General features: G+C 37.5%; 2 protein-coding genes across 2 annotated transcripts in view; both read left to right on the top strand.

Annotated features, from left to right (window-relative positions):
• LOC135712290 (mitochondrial amidoxime reducing component 2-like) overlaps window positions 1-15,508 on the top strand; it is a 141,036-nt gene that overhangs the window by 104,723 nt on the left and 20,805 nt on the right. The window lies entirely within an intron of this gene.
• Window positions 1-15,508, top strand: part of LOC135712298 (uncharacterized protein DDB_G0271670) — an 87,679-nt gene that overhangs the window by 70,536 nt on the left and 1,635 nt on the right. The window lies entirely within an intron of this gene.

Genomic DNA, 15,508 nt, shown 5'->3' with positions numbered 1-15,508 from the left:
CGACATCAAAGCAGCCGGACATTCTTGATCATGATTTAATCCGAGGATAATACCGGTTGGAGCTTACCACCATTAAAGGTAAAACGTCTAGAGGAATTCGACAGTGAGCACGCATAAGGGCGTAAACGCGATTATCGATTCTCTTCGTCGATTTTCTCTTTTGTTAATAACTCGCTAGATTTACCGTTTCTCGGTGCGTTTGCTGTTGATAGCCAATACAACCTGTTACAACTCTGCGTTGAACAAATGCTAGAAAATGGTTTCGCTTAGCCAGCAATGCAAAGAGAAAATCGATGAAGAGAATCGATCATCGCGTATACGCCCTCATACATGTTCACTGTTGAATTTTTAGACGCACATATGAGATAAATTGCGCTACAAAAATACAACATGAGAAATGTTCTGTCTTCATCCAGATTCAATTAGCACCTTCATTTTTTTTTGTTTTCATTAATTTATTTGATAAGGCTCAATCGAATTAACTTTGCAGAGCCGAGGATTCTTGTTCACCATACAACATCTTGAAGCTATAGTCAAAAGATACAACACAATAAACACTGTCTCTTTCGCTATCCAAAAAGCATCCTCCTTCCGAACGGGATCCGCTTCCAGGGGTTTCATTGAATGACAGTTTTGCCAACGGGGATCAGAGCGCTTCCATTGCAGCAATGGACGCAAGACGTGGTCAGCACTCACACACTCATCACTAAACGGGTGCTTTCCAAAGTTGACGAGGCATCGACCGGAAGAACTGCTGATGAAGAACAATGAGGAGGACCACATCGAGAGTGGCCTGCTTCTGTCGACAGCCGATTCCAAGCTCAAAAACAAACATTTAAAACAATTCTGCTTACAAATGTGCGTTAAAATATGTCAGCGCACCAGGTACAAATAGTTTGGTTTTATTGGTGTCCGATAGCTTCAGGACATTTTCAAAGCTTTCGGAAAAATTCACTTCAGTTAATACCAGAAAAATTTCGGGTTCCTAGAACCTTAGGTAAACTTGGAGAACTTTAGGACAGTTCCATTAGGTGTGGGAAAATAGTGGGAAAATAGTGGGAACCTTCAATAAGAACCTCACAGAGCAGGGTGCCTTCCATTCATTTTGGCTAAAAATGTTTTATTAAATTATAGATTAATAAGACATTATGATGATATTTTGTTTGTGTAAGTAACAAGAAAAGATTGTAATGTTTGTGTTTGCGGCATAAAACCTGCAAATTTAACTTTGGCAGAGTCGCAATGAGCGATTTTCTAATCGCCTCTTTGCGAAGAGTGAAGAGCAAAGAGCGAAGAGCGAAGAGCGAAGAGCGAAGAGTGAAGAGCGAAGAGTGAAGAACGAAGAGTGAAGAGCGAAGAGTGAAGAGCGAAGAGTGGGTGAAATAAATGACAAAATCGCTTATTGTGACACTCGTGTAGCAAAATTGGCAGGTATTATGTGCCAAACACAAACTTCACAGTCTTTTCTTGTTGCTTACACAAATAAAATATTACTATAATATCTTATTGTTCTATAATTTAATAAAACATTTTTTTATCCAAAATGAATGGAAGGCACCCTGCTCTGTGAGGTTCTTATTGAAGGTTCCCACTATTTTCCCACACCTAATGGAACTGTCCTAAAGTTCTCCAAGTTTGCACAGAAGTTAAGTAAACTTAAGAAAAAAATTGAATAGAAGATTCATGAAATTCATGGAAGTCCAGGGAATTTCGGTGAAGTTTTGAGATTTTTTGGACAGTTTCAGGGAAATTTCAGGAACGTGATCAGGAAAATAGCAAGCACTTCAGGGAAGTTCCGTGAATATCAGGAAAGAATAAAGATCTTTAGGGAAAGTCCCATTATCTTTATGAAATTGTAGGATCTTTAAAGAAGTTCCGAGGAATTAAAGGAAATGCCGATAATTTTAGCACAGAGTACATACTTTGAGGCTCTAACAAAATTTCTCTCAAAACTAGTGTAAAGATTCCTATTCGACTTAAGCGCCACTAATGGTGATTTCCGTTAAAAATCGTCTTTGACAACCTGATGGCGCTGGCGTTGGAAAACTTATACTAGACACTAAGTGCTGGTAGCGCCAAGTGGTAATTTTCAACAGAAAATGTATCAATACTAGCACCACAGACAAACAGACATAACACTCGCAAGTTGTTCATCGAACCAGCATTTAACGGTCAATTTAAAAGTATCGTAGTTGGTAGTACCGCCACCTGTGGCACGCATAGTCATTTTCCTTGAGTTTGACGTTTACACACTACCGCCATCTGTTCAGCGTACTACCCAGCACAGTGTACTCAACAGAGGCCGGTAATGTTTTAGCGACGATGTTTTACATTGAGAAATATTCAATGTGTTATGTCTGTTTGTCTGTGCTAGCACCAAATTGGTCGAAAGTGGAAAATTTATAGAAAAAATCAGGAGATGCTAGCACCATGCAACAGGGATGTTCCCACTTGTCTTTACACAAGTTTCTGACCGAAGTTGGACGTCTGTTCTCTGTGATATTAGGGACTTTAATAAACAGCTTGCGGAAGCACAAGGGAAGTTCTGAAACTTTTGGTACATTTTAGAAAGTTCAGAGAAGCTTCATAAGCTTCAGAAAAACTTCAGGCACTTTAAAGAAATTTTAATTATTTCTGGTATATCCAAATAATGTTTGGAAAGTCACGAGAACTTCAGAGAAGTGGAGAGAACTTGAGGAATATTATCGAATGTTCAAAGAAGTTCCAAGTAGTTCAGAAAACTTAGTTCTAGTGATCTTAAAGGATTTTCAGAGATCTTATGGGTGCTTCCAATGCACAGTGAGTCAGGAATTAAATCTAGCAGGTAAAATAATAACGTTTCATGGGATTGCATTCAATTGAGTTGACGTTTTCAGTGCCGGTTTTTGGATTAATTAGGACTACAATTTAGTGAATAAAACTAGTTCTGTTTGTTGCCGCTAAGATGGCGCAGTGATACAAACTTTTGTAATTCCATGCTCGACAAATAAATAACTGTGGAAGTGCATCTAGAACACTAAGTTGGGAGCACGCCTGGGGGCAAGACAGCTTTCGATCATGAGTAAAATCGGAGTTAATTTTGAGTAACTCTGAGTAACTCACGTTGCTCAATATCTTATAGCAACCTGATTGTTATATTGAAAATATTGTTGATACCGATGCTTTCAAGCTAAGTAAGTTGACGTGCTTTCTTGGAATTCTGGGTAGGGACTTTTGGGGCGATTCGATAGGTTCGGATTGGGCTAAAATAATTCAATAAATTCAATTCTTAGAGCAATATAGTTCAAATTTATAATTTTTTTAACTTCCAGAAACTCAATGAAAACGTAATTCACCCAAATATATAAAAATAATAGAGTACATACAGGAAGCTGCACGATTTTCAAAAAGATAAGAATACAATGCCTTCCCATTATTCGTTACATATGATTTTTGCAGGTTATGCTATCTATAAATTCATCGAAAGCTCTATTCGATTTATTATATTACTCGATCATTCTTTAGGGATTAGACGCTTGATATCTCATGAAATGTTGTGTTCTGGACACAACATTGAGGAAATAAACATATGAGGCCGTGTTTCCAAAAACGGTACGGCACTGTTTTTGGTTGTTGGCCATGGCATGATTATTAATGTTAAGGTACCACAAAGGGTAAATAATTTGTTTACTTCTTCTTTTTTTTAAATCCCTCGATATTTATTCACCATTAAATACATCCACTCATCCATGTTGATGAGTCAAGCTTCACAATTGCTTGTTTTAATAAACTTTAATTAATTGCTAGAGGCAATATATCTGGCAACGCTTTTTCAATTATACATTTACGATTGCTGGTAAAGCGCTAAAGTTTAAGTGGTTTTCTTGGTATTGTATTTTGTTCACCAAGAGTTTTGAGAAGCAGTTGTTTTGAGTTTCGTGTATTAGATTGCGTGTAATTGTGATATGCTTCGAAGTAAGTAAATACAGTGAATGTGATTTAGCCGGGAAGTTTTCGTTCTAAAATCATGAAATACATGTGTTAAATTTTTGTATTAATAATGTTGAATGTATGTGTATACTAATGATGACGATTGAAAAATATTTCAAAAATAAGAAGAATACCAATTTAATTGTTGAACCTTAACAAACTCCACGAAGCTGGTCAGAGCTGACCTAATCTGGTCTAGAATCAGCAGCTACATAATATACCACAATCAGCAGTCAAGGACCAATTCCATTAACCACGAAGAAAGTTTAAAGCTCAGGTTGTACCTCAGGAAAGGAGAATTCCCCTTTTGGACCGGGTCACTCCCGTCACTCCTGTATCGTCCTAGGCCGTGTCAATTCTCGCCAACGAGGGAAGGTGCCTGAAAGGCATCTAAGCCACACATGAACGACAAACCCCGTAAAACCGTCGTGCAGTCAAACCACCACAGGAGCATTTCGTTTGTCCATAGTTCGATTTGTTAAACGAGCGATTCGATCTGTCGAATGGGCGAACAGATGCTTCAAACAAAATATGCTGTCAGACGATATTTTCATTGATCCCCGCTTTTATCAGAAAATCGCGACTACTTTGATCATTTTTGAGTAAATGTGAGTAACTCAAATTTATTCGTTGCAAATATATTTACTCTGAGTACAGCTGTCTTGCCCCCAGGAGCACGCAATAAGCTAATATGTGATAAGCAATAATCTTGATATGCGATGAAGAAAAAGAACAAAGTTTTCTAGACTTCCCTGAATTTCTCAAAAATTTTTTAAGTTCCTGCAGTGAGTTTGATTGAACTGCTTTGAAATTCTATAATGTATGCATAGGTTTCCGCCATTTTCCTGATGTTTCCGAAACCAATGCTACCGACATGCCAGGAAGGCAGCTCCCACACCTAGACCCTACCAATCGACCCATCAACTCATGGACCGGGGACCAATGGCTTTACTACCCTTCGGAAGGAAGCCGTGCTCAGAGATTTTATGCCTCCGAAAATCCCGGTGGCGCCGATTGATATTGAACCCTTTGGGGGAAGTTCCCTGACCACCCTGAACTTCTCTGACCACGTCTGTAGTTTCCGATCCTTCATGAAGCTCCCTAATTTTTCAAGAAGTTCTCGGAACTTCTTTTACGTTCCATACATTTTTCTGATATTCATGGGACCTCCCTTATTTTCCATACATTTTTGGAACATTTCTGAAATTCTCTTAATTTTCTTGAAAATTCCAGCAATTAATGGAAAATAATGAGACTGCTTAGAAATCTCTAAACTCCTGAGTCAACCCAACGATTAGATATTGCAATTCATCAGTCGTTTCGGTGACTGCAAAGCCGGAAAACTTCCATTGATAGCATCCAGAGAAAACTCCTCTGAAGTTCTCTGGATTTCCCTAAGGATCTTGGAACTTTGCTGAAGTTTTCAGAAATTCCAGAAAATCTGTTAAAAGTGTTCCATGAAGTTAAACTGCCTTGAAGATCTTTGATCTTCCGGGTTCAAGTTACTGGTCTCAAATAATTTAAATTGTTCCGAAAATCCCGGGACTTCTGTAAAGTTTCCAAAATACATTTTTAACTGATCAAATTTTTTCAAAAGTTTATGGAGATGTCCTGAATGTATCGGAACTAAATTTTGCAGATCTTTAAACTTCTCCGAAGGTGTGGACTTTCCTTAAGTTACTAGAACCATAGAGGTAACTCTAAGACCAGAAGGTCCCGAAGAAATGTGCTCAACTTTTTGGCTCAGCTGTGGTACTCTCTTCGGTCCCAAGCTAATCGATGCACCCCTCGAAACATAGGGAAATCCACGAATCCCTCATTTTATCGGTCAAACTTTCATAGCGAATCAACACAAACATAGTGTAGTACACCGTACCTAAACACCGTCCTCTGTTCGAATGATCGCCTTTTCGAATGATAGCTGCATCCGCATGACGGTTGTTTTGAAATCAGATGATTTTCCTCTCGAATACAGGATGAACATTGTTATGAGAAGGGATAGGGCCTACCGTTGTTATTGCGTAATGCTCTTTGCAGAATGATTGTCATCTTAAATTGAAATGCATTTGGTATTGGTTCAGCCCCATAACGCAAATCATTCAAAGCGATGATGTAAATAATTATATCGAACGTCATTTGCTGCTCTTGGGCAGACAAACGAGGTGGAAGCATAGCCATTGCTATCATAGGTGGTACAAACATTGGTAAAGCGTGGAAACCGTAGTTTGTCTATTGGCGTTGACGGAACCGTCGAAAATTCGTCTCTTCTAGAAAAGATTGACAGTTTCTTATGGGATTTTTCGGTAGAGTGAAAGGAAGGAAGGAAGTCCGCCATGTTTCAAACACAGTCTGACGTTTGCTTATGGATTTTACCATAGAAGTAAAGAGGTACAGAGTCGCCATCAACGCCAGTTACGTGGTGGAGGAAGTTTCCTCTACCAACAGGTAATTGTTGGATGAATGGCTGTTAATAATCTAATCCAAAGCATTTGCAAGTCATTCTATCCTTAAACTGTTGTCCTCTGAGCCCTGTATGTTCAACAGCCTATTTTCAAATAAATACCATTCTTTTTTTTGTTTTTTTTTTCCTTTATTAACGAGACTTTCAGCCTTAGGCTGGTTCATCTCTAACACAAATATCATTCTTTATTTGTAGGACAATCATATGAATGCTCGCTCATCAGTTGGCGATGAATTCAACTATAAGGAAATCATTCGAATTTCGACAGCATATTGTCAAAGGGCTCGAGCAATACAATAATCATTCGAAGTATTGCTGATGTTTTCGTTCAGTGTTCTAGAATTTTGACTAGAATGGGGTACACGTATAGATGCACTTGGGACCAAAAGGCTAGTCAAGTAGCTACCTAGCTACCTGAGGTTCTTGGTACTTCAAGTGCTCTGAACTTCTCTGACGTTTTATTAACTTTCAAAAAGTTCTCTGGATATCCTCGAAGTTCCTATAACTTGTAAGAAGTTTCTGTAGTTTCTCTGTTACCAGAGTTGCAATCGATCACAATCATGATCGTCAAACAGCTGATGGTAATAACGAGAGATAAATTCGTATCAATGTGCTTGTCGAAGCTCTCCTCATGAGCATCCATCAAGTTGAAGAAAGATGCAAAAAGCAACTGGTGAATGTCACCTTCGGCTACATTCATGACACTCATCTGCGCTGGTATTGAAGAAGTTTCTGCTTTACTTGCTTATGCGATTGTGTTGGTGCTGAGCCCAACAGTGACGCCTGCAAAATCAAACTTGGAATGACTAGGCATTGTTTTCATTTTCTTCTGTCGTTTCGCTTTTCCTCATTATCGTACTGCAGAAGTCTTCACTGTTTTTGTTGTGCTTTTCATTAAAGAGCCTGAGTTCATAAAGAGACGACATGTCAACATTGGAACAATCTATTATCTGTCAAAGTCATAGGAAAAGTCATTCCAATCGAGCAGAAGATCTCTCAAATGGATAAGATGCCGTCTCTTTATAAATTCAGGCCCTTTACTTTTCATCATCAGCAGCGAGGGTTACGTTTTGCCTGTGAGGAACGTTCTGTCAGCAATAGTCGGTTAATGCGTTGATTACTGCTTGTTACTGATGAAACTGCCTTGAATTTCTCGAAACAAATCCTGAAGTGCCAGAAACTTATAGAACTTCCATGAAGCTTCTCCAAAATACTCGATATTTCCTTTCATCCTCCCTTTTTTGTGAAACACCTTGAAGTTTCATGTCCTTTCCTGAAGTTCTTGGAACTTCCTTGAACGATTCGCTACTCTTCGCTTCATGACGTTTCAAGCATTTCTCTGCAATTAATTAAACTGAACTTAATGGCCTGAAATTAATTGAGACACCTTCTGCACTTCCGCTAATTACTGGGAACATCTGCAGGGCAATGAGAGTAGCTCAGTAACTGAGTTGAAATTGACTTAAAACTACAAAACGTGGGTGTTGTATCTAACAGATACGATGTTGGTGTTTACTTCAGTGTGTAATGAGATGTCGAAGAAGAGAGTTTGTGTTTGATGACGAGTGCACTTATTGGAGACATAAAATGGTGTAAACTGGTGGTGGCTAATCAGGGTGGCCTGTTATATAGGAAAGAATACACTTGAGTTGAGTTGAGCTCAAAACCAAGTATATCTTGCGCTGAGTTTTGCTCATAGCCAAGACCAGGTGAAAATAAAATAAAAGATCTTGTGCTTAGTTTAGCTCATACCCAAGATAGTGAAGAAAAATATTACTTGTGCAAAGTTTAGCTCATAGCCAAGGTAATGTAAAAAAAGGAATATTTGCGCTGAGTTTAGCTCATAGCCAAGAGAGTAAACCGACAAGAAAAAGCTTGAGCTGGGTGTAGCCTATAGCCAAGATTATAGAAGAAGACAAAAATGACAGATTTCAGTACCATTGCATTGACAACAAAGAAAACAATGAACCTGAGATAAAAATGCGCAGGTGAAATTTGTATGACAGAAGGAAATGCATTGAAACGACTAATTGGGTTCTTTAATTTTGAAAAATATATCGGTTTCTATACATCATCTGAAAGGGCTTCGTTTTCTGAGCACAACGATATTTTTCTCTATCCCATTTACTTCTATCTTGATTTTTAAATCCAGATTTAAAGCAAACTAATCACTTCACTGTTTGACACAAAACTAACAAATTGACAGCTCACTCCCATACAAAGTACCACCTAGGGGCGCTAAGATGGTGGTTTTTGCTTATGTAATCGCACTTATTTAAAACAGTTACAGTGCTCCAAAATTGATGAAATTTTGGATTTCGTTTCCATTTGTGATGCAGATTACGAATATCAAATTACCTTAAACCCCCTAAAGAACCCAATTAAAAGCGAAGACAACACATTTAAGCTTGATTTGTTGTCTCCGGTAAAAGGCAAGGTTGTGGGCCTAGTAAAATTATCATATACTCTAAAAAGAAACTACTCATAGTTAGACTTTTAAGTACCATAAGCGGCAGGAGATGGAACGATTTTTCGGTTTTCTTCAATGTTCTTGCTCTATTTTATCCAAGTATGTCGTTCGCGTAATTTTGTAGTTTTCTTTGCAAGGCAAGGTTTATAACGACTAAGTATGAAAAAAACTTAAGGCACGATACATATATCAAACTGACAGAAACAACGAAGTACAAGAGCTGGGCTTCTGATATAAGAGGCACAAAATAAAGAAAACGATTACAAAATAGAAAAACAAAAACAATAGGAATCGACTTCGATAGTTAGTAGTTATTTTATCAAATATAATGCCGGCGTCAATTGGAATGGTTTTTAATATGACTTTCAAATGAGCGGAATGGGTCAATAATGTCAACGAAACATTTGCCTACAAGCTGTGGGTGGTATTTTTTTTGCTGAAGGGAGAAGCAAGCAATAGCTAATGGAATCAGCTAGTTTGTAATATTTATTGACAAAACCGCAAAACGTACAAAAATGAATTAGATGCATCAGAATTCAAATTGACTTAGTGCAGGAACATACACAAGAAGTCACGCAAAATTAGAGGCTGTATAGAATTTTTAGCTTAAGAACATAAATTGATGCTGTCGATGCACGACAAGAATTGATTTGCGATTTCTATCCTACATTTTGTGCAATGGGAGGATGTGGTATCTAACAGATACGATGTTGGTGTTTACTTCAGTGTGTAATGAGATGTCGAAGAAGAGAGTTTGTGTTTGATGACGAGTGCACTTATTGGAGACATAAAATGGTGTAAACTTTAGGATACCACAGTGTGGCTATTCAACAAAAAGTTGGGTGACCTAGTTTTCCATGCTTTTCAAAAAAAAAAAAAAAAAACGCTCGAATATGAGGAAAATCGACAACACTCAACAATACGGAACAATATTTTGATATTTTTTCTTCAAGATCCTCGAGAAAATAGGCTTTCTTTATTTGATGCCTCATTTTCTCCCAATCAGAGCTGGTAAATATCACGGCTGTCATTAGGTGGTAAGAAAATAGGTCCTCTCACTATCACGAGACCGATCATTAGCTTTCTTGTCATTTTCCAATGATCAAGCACTCATGAGAATAATTCTTATCCTGTTTTGACATCAACATTTCTAACTGATTTGGATGAATTTAAACAAGTAACCGTATATAATCGATAGAGTAAATATATTTTTAAGATTTCCTCGGTACAAGTAACTTCAAAAGCAATATATGAGCTAGTAATCACGATGATCACAACACTGTCACATTCTGTCATAACAAAAAAAAATCGATGAGATTTTGAAGAAAATCTCTGTCATTGTTTTCTCATTCGATGATAGTGACAGAAGTATCTCTGTAAATATCGCATGAGATCATTCATTGAAAATGACATTTGCCAGATTGGGAGCGCTGGTAGAAGGTTGTCCCAAAACTGCTCGAAAATAGGATTAATTATGGCCCTATATGATTCCAATTGTTAAGTTTTAGCGAAGACAACATATCAAGAAGACTGGCGCTCGAGCGTAGGTGGAAGCAACGCATAGAAAAATGAGCAAATACACAAACCTTTCTTCTGAGGATAGAACCAACAATCAGTACGGAACTAACGATTTTAAATTGGCTCACTACTAGCCTAGCCTATTGGTCCCAAGCAAATCGACTAACGTACCCCATTCTAGTATAAATTCCAGTTCTACACTATGTTTGTTTTGATTCGCTATGAAAGTTTGACAGATAAAATGAGGAGCTAGTGGATTTTCCTATGTTTCGAGGGTTGAATCGATTAGCTTGAGACCGAAGATAGTACCAGATCTGAGTAAAAAAGTTGAGCTCGTTTCTTCGGGACCTTCTGGTCTTAGAGTTACCTCTATGATAGAACCTTTGCTAGCCAATTCGTTCGGAGCATTTACCTTTGAGCGTCAGATAACGCTATTGTGCCTGTTTCATACTGGTCAGGCAGAGTTGCCAGTCTTCTTGGTATGTTGTCTTCGGTTTAAGTGTAAACAGACAGAGTTCAGTTTATCGTAATGATAATTTAACATTTAATCGAGAGATTTTCAGAAAATCAGGCCATACATTTGAGGGGGTTCGAAGAAAAGGGGTGTATGTGACTTTGATCGATTCTCTTCATCGACTTTCTCTTTCGATAGCCACAGCTTTATAAACAGATTTTGCGCTATTTCTGCCACATAGTTTGATGAAGGAAGTTCTCATCTAGCATCCAGAATAGCACACGAATCAAGGAATGTGTTTGCAGCTGAATTATTAACGAAAGAGAATCGATCAAAATCAGTTACACCCCTTTTCTTCTAACCCCCTCATTTAAGATTTGCTTGGCCTATCTCTAGAAAATTTCGACAGTGATCATGCACAAGGGCACCTCCAAGAGACGTTTCTCAGTGAGACTGACAGCTAGAAATCTAGAGTGTATGAGTGATCTGGTGTTAATAGTGCTGAATGTAAACATAAACAAAGCAGAAATTCATATGAGAATAAACTGCCAGTTCTACTGTGAACTGTCAAAAGTTCTTGGTAAACAAAAAAGTCAGCTGACCGTAACTGTCTCGTGGACTTATTGAGTAGCCACGAGCAGCCATCATGGATACAAACATCATATATTGGTAGAGGAAACTTCCTCCACCAAGAAATAGACAATCTTCGGTTTCCATGCTTTGCCAATGTTCGTTCCACGTCTGATAGCAATGACTATGTTTCCACTAGAAATACTCAAAGGGAGAGATGAGCGGAGAAAATAAAATACAATTCAGCAGCAGGGATTTGTATCTAAATTGTCTTGAAACCCTTGCTAGAGCTAGCATTTCACATGACTTTTACTTTTGATTCGATTTACGAGCAAAATAATAATTAACCACTTCCTTCGAGCAGTTAACATGACGTTTACTACCACTCGAACTTTGAAATAAAACATTATTTGGAGATTTTTTTCTTCTAGAACCTCGAAAAAAGTAACCAACATTTGTGCGTTTCATAAAAAATAGAAATTAGCTGGTCCAGTTTTGTGAAATCGCTGGTAGAAAGTCACGCCAAAACTGCTTGACAAAGTGGTCCATTGAGTGCATCGCAATATGCCATTAATTAACCAACTAAGATCAATTAATCAATAGAGTTAGAATATTGTTTTTGATTCCAAAAACTAGTTGCATTTGAGAAGCACACGAAACATAAATGTGATTTAATTTCTGTTCGATTGCAATACTCTCAAATGTAATGTAATAAGAATCATAAATTCACGAAAAAAAATCTAATAGGAATGTTTGATTGGCTCAGATTTTGACAGTTCAAGTGTCATATGGGTGTTGAGAAAATTGGAACAATCGATTATCTGTCAAAGTAATGGGAAAAGTCATTCCAATCGAGCAGAAGACCTGTCAAATGGATAAGATGTCGCCTCTTTATAAATTCAGACTCTTTAGATGGAATATGTGAGTGAGTGACTAGTGATAAAAGAGTTCACACGAGCAATGCTGGGGGTGTTCAACTAGTCATAAATAAAAACCTATTTTCGCGAGGTTCTAGAAAAAAATGATTTCATAATATTGCTCCACGAAAGACTTCGAGTGGTAGGAAACGTCCTTTAACCCTTTATAAGGCCGAGCGAACCAAATATGCAATCAACTCGTACTACAATGAAAGATAAAGGTGTGATGATCAAAAACAAATTTAATTTAAATCAAATATAAAATTGTTTGAAAATAATTGGTTAAGAGTGCGGATTTTCTTCAAAAAAGTTCAAAGAGATGTATTTTTTTCTGAGCGTATATCAAAATTCCTCAAATTTAGACTACTGACTGAACAAATTTACAAGGATTATCTGTACAATTTTGGACTTGATTGATTAGGTTGGCAGCTTGAGCAATTTTAGTAAATCTCTTCTTATTTAAGAACCTTTTCTAAAACAGCTATATTTTGAAAAACAATGAAGCAAAAACAAAGAGCTTCTATTTGGCTCAAATTTTATTACAATACATTAAGTATGAAAAAAGCAGTGTTGGAAAAATATCTAAAAATCATATCTCACAAAAGAACAACATCATGCTTGATTTTCGTAAACAAAAATCAACAAGCAAACAACTACGGAATATCAAGCTATTAAAACTCGCCAGCTGCAAATCTCACCAAACTGTGGTGCGATTGAGTATCATGATTTTTGCTTTACACCCGAACGCAAACCGAATCATCCATAACGGCTGGCAGCAGTCGCTTCGTGTCTGCCATCGGTGAAGAGAAAAAATAGATAGCATTACTATAGGCCTTCTCGTTCTAAGAAAATGAGGAGCAACGGAATCATGTTTGCGTCGATTCAACTCTCAGCTTCAACTTTACACGTTGTGAGTAGTCTTGCAAAGGAGTTTTTAAATTTTGCTCCACTATCAGGCGTGATTTCAAGAGCGTATGAGTGTGGGAAAATATCAATTTGCTAAAGATTATGCCATCACTGGAAGAAGTAACAACAGTTTAGTCTTGTTTGTATTTGCTGTGGCTCAAGAAAAACAAAACGGAACATTGCCAAATGGTAGAAGTTTCTACCCGTTGAAAAAGAAGTTGAAAAGATATTACGAGTGAACAGACAAAATATTGATTCTTGGTGGCAAGATAGTTGTCACTACAGGCTTGAACTGCTCGAATGATGTAATCCATTTTAGTCAAATGGTGCCCAAATTTCAGTGCTCGTTTGATTTTTAATCCTAAGGCATTCCATCGCTCAATGCATTATTTGCTCGCATATGTTGCTGGAAATATTTAAAATCTCAAGAATTTTGATGGCTCAAAAATGTGCACAGGATGGTACATCAAAACACCTATTTTAGGTTATAAAAATCACATCGAAAAATTCTTATCGAACATCGACATGATTTCGTTACTGGATGACTCTAATGATCCGAGGAAGCGGGTCGATTTCAGATTGCATTGGGATACTTCGATAACAACTGTGTTACCTGACTTATAACGAATATACGTTCTATACGAGTACTCCAAATACAATGTATAGTTCGTCTAATTTTACATTGCAAATGCTATGCAAAATTAGACGAGTCAAACGTTGTATTCGGGGTATTTGAATAGAACGTATATTCGTTATAAGTCAGGTAACACAGTAGTAAAGAAGAGTTTTGAATTTTACCAGACTAAGCATACAAGTTTGGGCACCAGTGCTCCAGTTTTTGGCCCGAGGGCCTAAATCAAATTTGATGCATAAATATACAGGGTGATTCGGAACAACTGTCACTTTTACAAATGGTCATAACGATTGAACACTTGAATGATGTTTCGATATCAGCATATTCTAGATATACTTAAATTCAAATCTATTTCCGTTTACCTTTAATTCCCAGTCACATTTGTCGCGACAATGGACCACAGCTGGAACGCACTTTTAGTACCAGCATTTTTGGAGTCCTGGCGATTCGTCTAAACTTTGATATTGAACGAATTTTTCACATGATATGCTCCATTTTCACGTCCATGGCTGCTTGAAATCTGAAACGAATCATATTTCCAATCCTGAGAATTGTATATTTCAAGACCAACAATTGAAATGGCCTTAACTCCATTTTGTAAAGAAACCTTGTAAGGCCATTTTCTCGCGAACCGAAGTCCGCAAAGGCAAACCAACATAATGAACAGGTAGGCGAAATTCTTCTCTACCCGATTGTGGTTTAGGTTTGCGAATGAAGGTTTCGGTTCGCGAGGAAATGGCCTTACAAGGTTTGTTTACAAAATGGAGTTAAGGCCATTTCAATTGTTGGTCTTGATTTGTGAAATTGGTGACAGTTATTCTGTATCACCCTGTATAAATTTTCAAAATTTTATTTGCGTGGATTAATGGGAAAATATATGTTCAGCCAAAAACTGGCTAGGGTAAGGTCATAATTTTATGTTTTACTTTTCGTCAATAACGAACGTTAGGACTAACTTTAAAAAATTCAAGATTGTAACACATCTTTAAACAAAATTGTATTAACAAACCTAATGTAACACTAGTTTCTCAACATCTTCTCTCTCCTTTTCTTCTATTTTTCTCCTTTATTTTTCTTTTGTTCTATTTTGTACTTACACTTATATAAACAAACCCAGGTTGAAAAGTGCTTGATTTTGCTCCATCACGTTATTTTTGCTCTTGATTTTGTTTTTCAATGAATAATGCGGCTTTTGAATTAAAATCACACCGCAAGCTTTCCTAACATTCATCGCACCAATAATCCTCTGTCAGAGTGTCAATACCTTCGTTTTTCTTTTGTTGTTGTTAGACTTTGATCCCACTTCCTTTGGTTTTTTTTTGTTTTTGCCGTAGAGCCCAAGCACTTTTCAATTTGCGCTATTTTTTTCTCCTTTTAAGTTCATTTCTCAATTTGCTTCTTCCATTCTCTCTCACTCTCCTTTTCCTAACATCCCTCTCTTTGATCACTCAAAGTCGTGTGACCAACGCACCACGATGACAAAATGACAGACGATTGTTCGACGATGATTGCTCCCGGTCGGATCCCAACCTGCGGAACGAACAAACAAACGAAACAAAATCGTGACTCGCGAATGAATCAACCGAAAAGAGCGTGAAAAACTGACGTG

This window comes from Ochlerotatus camptorhynchus, unplaced genomic scaffold, assembly GCF_037179485.1.
Source record: "Ochlerotatus camptorhynchus isolate MF236.1 unplaced genomic scaffold, CSIRO-AGI_Acam_v1.1 ptg000467l, whole genome shotgun sequence".
NCBI classification, from domain to species: Eukaryota; Metazoa; Arthropoda; class Insecta; order Diptera; family Culicidae; genus Ochlerotatus; species Ochlerotatus camptorhynchus.
Note: the sequence above shows the minus strand (reverse complement) of the source record. Positions and strands in the feature narration are given on the sequence as shown.